Raw genomic sequence first — 6,220 nt, forward strand, 5'->3', positions numbered from 1 at the left:
CTCCGACGAGAGGCGGCGCTTACAGCCAATAGAAGGAGGTCTATGCAAACAAAGCCCGCCCACTGTCGCTGACAGTTCTCTCTCGGGGACGGGGATTTCTCACAGACTACGCCGGTGTAGGGTAGGGTAGTGTAGTGGAGGGGAGCGGAGGGCAGGGCAGGGCTTGTCTGGTCTGTGTTTCTGCCCATTACAGAGGAGTTGGTTCTGACTGTCATGGGGTGGTTGGTTATCTCCTCCTGTTTCCGTCACACGGGGGAGTTGGTCTGGTATTTCTGCCTGTCACACACAGGCGTTTCCCTGGTGTTTCTGACCCATCCCCCCTCCCCCAACCTCAGGCCGCAACCCCCACTCCAACCTACTCACCTCATCCCGCCCCCTTGGCCTGTCCGTCCTCCCCAGACTGACCTATCCCCTCCCCACCTACACTCACCTTTACTGGCTCCATCCCCACCTCTTTAACTTGTCTGTCTCTTCTTTCCGCCCCTTCCTCTCCCTATTTATTCCAGAACCCCCTTCCATTCCTCCATTTCTGATGAAGGGTCTAGGCCCGAAACGTCAGCTTTTGTGCTCCAAGATGCTGCTTGGCCTGCTGTGTTCATCCAGCTCCACACTTTGTTATCTTGGATTCTCCAGCATCTGCAGTTCCCATTATGCCTGGTGTTTCTGTCTGTCATGGAGGGGGTGGGCGGGCTGATTGGCAGGTGTTTCTACCTGTCACTCAGGACGTGCCTGGTGTTTCTGTCTGTCACACAGATAGGTTTGCCAGGCGTTACTGCCTGTCCCGGGGGGGGGGGGGGGAGGTTTGCCAGGCGTTACTGCCTGTCGCGGGGGGGGGAGGTTTGCCAGGCGTTACTGCCTGTCGCGGGGGGGGGGGGAGGTTTGCCAGGCGTTACTGCCTGTCGCGGGGGGGGGGGAGGTTTGCCAGGCGTTACTGCCTGTCGCGGGGGGGGGGAGGTTTGCCAGGAGTTACTGCCTGTCGCGGGGGGGGGGGGGGGTGTTTGCCAGGAGTTACTGCCTGTCGCGGGGGGGGGGAGGTTTGCCAGGCGTTACTGCCTGTCGCGGGGGGGGGGGGGGCGTTGCCAGGCGTTACTGCCTGTCGCAGGAAGAGTTTACCTTGCGTTTTTGTCTGTCACACACACAGCAGTTTGCTCTGGTGTTTCTGCTGGTCACACCGAGGAATTTGCCTGGTGTTTCTGCCAGTCACAGGGGGAGTTTGCCTGGTGTTTGTCTGTTTGGAGAAGGTGTTAGTTGTTTCTGCCTGTCCGTTACTGTCAGAGTGAGGGAGCGCTGGGAAGTTTAGTTGGTGTCTATCTGCCTGGGAGTTTGGGAGCCTGCGGGAGTTTGACTAGGGTGTTGTTTGCCATGGAATACTGGAGTTTGGTGTGAGGCTGTTACTGTGTTGGGTGACAGTTCTGTCTGATACAGGAGCTTTGGGTGGAACTCGTTTCTGTTTGTTTATTGTACAGGGAAATCTGAAGAGTTTTTTTAAATCTGGAAATAGTAGAAACAGGAAGTTCTAATGGGCTGGAACTGAAGTAGCAATAAGTGTTGTCTGTGCTGAGAGCCAGACTCCCTGCTGCTCAATAACTGCCTCCCCCTCCTTCAACAATTCACACACACCTAGGATTTTCTATGCCAACACCCACTCACATAGAAGTAAAATGAGGAAAGTCTGAATACTCTTAAATATAATTAGCTCCCAAAAAAAAGGTCTTCATGTGAAGAATTGCGATGCTTCAAGCAATTTACAATATTACAAGTGGGGTTAGTTGTAGTAGAAATGGATTGTCTGCAGTAACTTGCAACATGATGCCCAGAACTGGTCTTGCACAACTTGTGTCACATGGAGGGATTTGTTATAAATAGAAACAGTGAGATGCCATTGAATGGAGACTGAGAGAGGCAGGATTTCTGCCTGGAGCCGGGAAATCACACTTCCCCTGAGCCAGAGAGGGGCAGGAGCTGGGTCCTGTCAGCACAGGACTGTTCCAGGCAAACACCCCATCTCAACCCCTTACTCGGTCCAGATGCTACAACGGCAAGTTTCCTTTAAACAGCACCTTCCTAGCACATCCTTGGGCATTTTGCGGGAATCTTTCAAACTCAAAATGACACTGAGCCACATGAAATGTCAGGGGCAGGTGATCAAAGATTGATCTCACAAGAGGAAGGGTAGACAGCTTTACTGAGACTTTGGGGCTGACATAATCAAAAGCACACCCACTGGGAAAGAGTTCCACAAACTCATCACCCTCAGAGAACAAAAAAACTCATCTCCATCTTCCATGGGAGGCTCCTTTATGTTAAATAGTGTCCCAAATTGTGGTCTCTCCCACGAGAGGGAAGCAACTTTCATTCATTGAATTCTGATTGTCTTAATGACCTCGTGGTGTGCTCTACAGAGTTCGCTGAGTGAACTGTCCCATATTCATCAATCAACCAACAACTCAAAAAGGAATAGTTTCTACTGGAAGCCGTGCAGCAACTTGACAAGAGACCAAGCAGCATCTGAGGAGCTGCTGTGTTCATCCAGATCCAGACCTTGTTATCTCGGATTCTCCAGCATCTGCAGTTCCTACTATCTCAGTAACTTGACAAGTCTCCTTCAACAGCACTGTCCCAACCCGTAATCTCTGCCATCTGGAAGGACAGAGGATACAGATACATGGAAACACCACAACCTGTAAGTTCACCTCCAAGCTATTCACCATCCCGACATGGAAATATATCAGCATTCTCTCACTGGCACTGGGTCAATGTCTCAGAGTTCCCTCCCTAAAATTATTGTAGGTCTAACTATCCCCTGACCACCACCTTCTCCAGTTATGGCCTATAAAGTCTGGCCGAGTCAGTGGTGCACACATTCCAATAACACATTTTTAAAAGTTATCATTTGATAAAATTATGTTGATGGGACTTTGCCCCTGAGTAACATTCATTTGCATGGCAGTGACTTCAATTAAACAAACAAAAAGTGGTGGAGACATTCAGCAGGTTTGGAAACATTGTTGTGAGAGAAACCTAGTTAATATTTAGAGTCTAGTATTACTTCTTCAGAGCACGCCGAATGGCCTACGCCTGTGTTCATGTTCCTCTATAATCAAAAAGAACTGGAAAATGGTGTTTTTGATGGTATTGACTGAGCGTGAGGGGGATCAAGTGAAACAGGTCGTGAATATACCAGAACAAGTGATAAATGAAGTGATATTGGTGGTAAAGGAATGATAGGGAATTAACTATAAGAGATAACAAGGTGTGGATGAACACAGCAGGCCAAGCAGCATCATAGGAGCAGGAAGGCTGATATTTCGGACTTAGATCTTTCATCAGAAATTGGGGGGGCCGCGGGGGTGGTGGAAGGGGATTCTGAAATAAATAGGGAGAGAGGGGGAGGCGGATAGAAAATGGATAGAGGAGAAGATAGGTGGAGAGGAGACAGACAAGTCAAAGAGGTGGGGATGGAGCAGTTTCAAGGCCGAAGAGATTACGAGAGCGTTGCAGTGGGAGTGAGATCCCTTGAGGTTTGTCTGGAGGGAGGAGGGTAACTTTTTCAGGGTAGGCATCCCTGGAAGAGGCTTTGCAGTGAGGTTAAAATAGTATCAGAGATAATGGGAACTGCAGATGCTGAAGAATCCGAGGTAACAAGGTGTAGAGCTGGATGAACACAGCGGATATATAGCTGTAACTAACTGTGAAAAGAGGTAAACAGATGCAGATATCTGACAGCAAAGCCAACAAGGCACTGACAATGAGGTCAAACTGAAATCTAGTCAAAGATGTCAAAGGTTACATTATAATTCTGAAACTATGAGATTGAGGCTGAACAGATTGGATCTAAACTGTACTATATCTGGATCATAATCACAGTCCACCAATGGACATCTTGTACTTTTAATTGTAATGTATGTGTTTTTAAAAGAAAGGATGAAGCTTAAGGATCACGATGGAAGTAAATTCAGTAGCTGTCTGCACAGAATCGTGGAAAGTCACTTCCGACTATGTCAAGAACCCTTCAGTGGAAGACATCCATTACAAATTGAACTGTAATCCCTTGCGAGTATCTCAGACTGAATGTGACAGGAGAAAAAGCAGCAGACGGACTAGGTGACATGTCATGTTTTCCCTTTTCAAGTATACACAAGGAGAATAATTAAAAATAGCCAGTTACAATCCTGGTCTGTGTGCAAGAGTGCTGTGAGCTGTTTGTCTGTGCTAGCTGTGAAAGCCACAGTTGAAGATCCTTCCACTAGTTCCCCTGCCCCACTGCTTGCAGGTAAAGGAGTCTCTCAGCCTGAGTGCTGGAAGTCAGCTGAAAAGTCAGTCAAAGGGAAACAGGAGAAGAGAATTTCTGCTAAACAGTAAAGCCAAGAATCTCAAAATCACCTCCTCAAATAACACATACAATTCTCTACTCTTCACAAATATCCCAGAGACTAATCTATCTATTTTTAACTTTTATCACATTTTTGACTCCCATCTCATTTCTGACCTGTGGGCTACACTATTACCCCTTCCCACATTTAATAATTAATAAACTCACTTTGTTATTAATTGAAAACCTGATTAAATTGGCTCTTTTTAAAACAGCAGATCAATGGGTTTGGGAGGAAGGTATCGACAAAGGAGGGCATACTTTTAAATTAACCTTTCTGCAACCAACTGATGGGGTTGGGGGAGCGGATAGTGAGTGAATAAAGAAAGGTTCAACTCTCCTCCCTCGGTAGCCTAACAATTTGGGGTATCCCATCCGGAACCGTGAACACTGGGGAGCCTGGTCCATAGTATAGTTGTAGCAGGTGACATGAAGGAGCATTTAACTAAGGTCCCAGATGCTGTAAGGTCTATGAGTACAGTTGGTACTGTCACTGCCTCTTAGTGAGAAGATCCAGGATCAAGTCTCACTCCAGGACTTGACAGCTGAGGATGGTGTAACATAACACTAAAACTACTCCCATTTGTCTGTGTTTGGCCCATAGAACTCTAAACCCTTCCTATTCATGTCCCTGTCTTTCCTGAACCCTCTCCAATTTAATAATATCTTTCCTATAGCAGGGTGACCAGAACTATACACAGTACTCAAAAAGTTGCCTCGCCAAAGTCCTGTACAACAACAACATTGGCATCCCAACTCCTTTACTCAATGGTCTCAGCAATGAAGGCAAACATGCTAAATGCTTTCTAGAGCATCAACCAATAAATCCTTCCAATCCAGGCCAATGGTAGGTAATAACAGGGAGAGATTGGTCAGCCATGTCCAAAGACGTCCAGCACCACCTTCTCTGAAATATGGACGTTTTTCAAGATGTCACTATTTATTTTCCCATGTTCTCCGTCTTCCATGTGCTTCTCCACAGTAAACACTGATACATAATACTCATTTAGTATCTCCCCTATCTCCTACGGTTCCATGCATAGGTGACCTTGCTGATCTTTAAGGGGTCCTATTCTCTCCTTCATTACCCTTCTGTCCTTAATGTATTTACAAAATCCCTTTTGAATCTCCTTAACCCCAATTCCCAAAGCTATCTCATGTCCCCTTTTTGCCCTCCTGATTTCCCTCTTAAGTATAATCTTACTACCCTCATACTCTTCTAGGGATTCACTCAATCCCTGCTGTCTATACCTGACTTGTGCTTCCTTCTTATTGTTGATCAAAACATCAATTTCTCTCGTTATCCAGTATTCCCTTCACCTACCAGCCTCTCCCTTTACCCAAACAGAAACATACCGTAGACACTGTCATACATCTCCTTCTGGAATATATCTTTCTAAAGGGAGTTTGGAGAAAGATGCAGTGGTTTGTGTCGATGTCTGTCCTGAACAGCTCTGTGACACGGGACGCTGTGCTCTATGGTCTATTCCCCAGGATGCAAACCGAGACAAATATCAACTGTGCCTGGAGAACCATCAACTCGGTAAAAGATGCTTTTTAATCTGCCTGAAACTTGTTGGTCTTCCAGAGCAAGGAGTTGAGCCTCGACTGAATGTTCCAGACTGGCACATGCCAAGGTCAAGGACCATGTGCTGAGGGAGGCGCTAAAGCTGCTGCCAAGGTGCAGTGGGGAAAGACCACCGTCCAAGTCTCCCCGAAGTTAAATGGGAGTCCGTTCAGTTACCAGACTGTCCCAGTGCCTCAAATCACTGCCTTTGGCTCCTGGCTATAAGAGACATGTCACAGAATATGTTCGAGCAGCAACCCAGGGGTTTGTTGGTGATTTGT

General features: G+C 47.0%; 1 long non-coding RNA gene across 1 annotated transcript; it reads left to right on the top strand.

Moving 5' to 3' along the window:
- Positions 1-56: 56 nt before the first annotated feature.
- Positions 57-4,178, top strand: LOC132210028 (uncharacterized). The gene is made up of 3 exons (XR_009446191.1): positions 57-121; positions 2,403-2,683; positions 3,920-4,178. It is a non-coding gene; the product is annotated as an uncharacterized LOC132210028 (long non-coding RNA).
- Positions 4,179-6,220: the final 2,042 nt, after the last annotated feature.

The sequence above is a fragment of the Stegostoma tigrinum genome, chromosome 9 (assembly GCF_030684315.1).
Source record: "Stegostoma tigrinum isolate sSteTig4 chromosome 9, sSteTig4.hap1, whole genome shotgun sequence".
NCBI classification, from domain to species: Eukaryota; Metazoa; Chordata; class Chondrichthyes; order Orectolobiformes; family Stegostomatidae; genus Stegostoma; species Stegostoma tigrinum.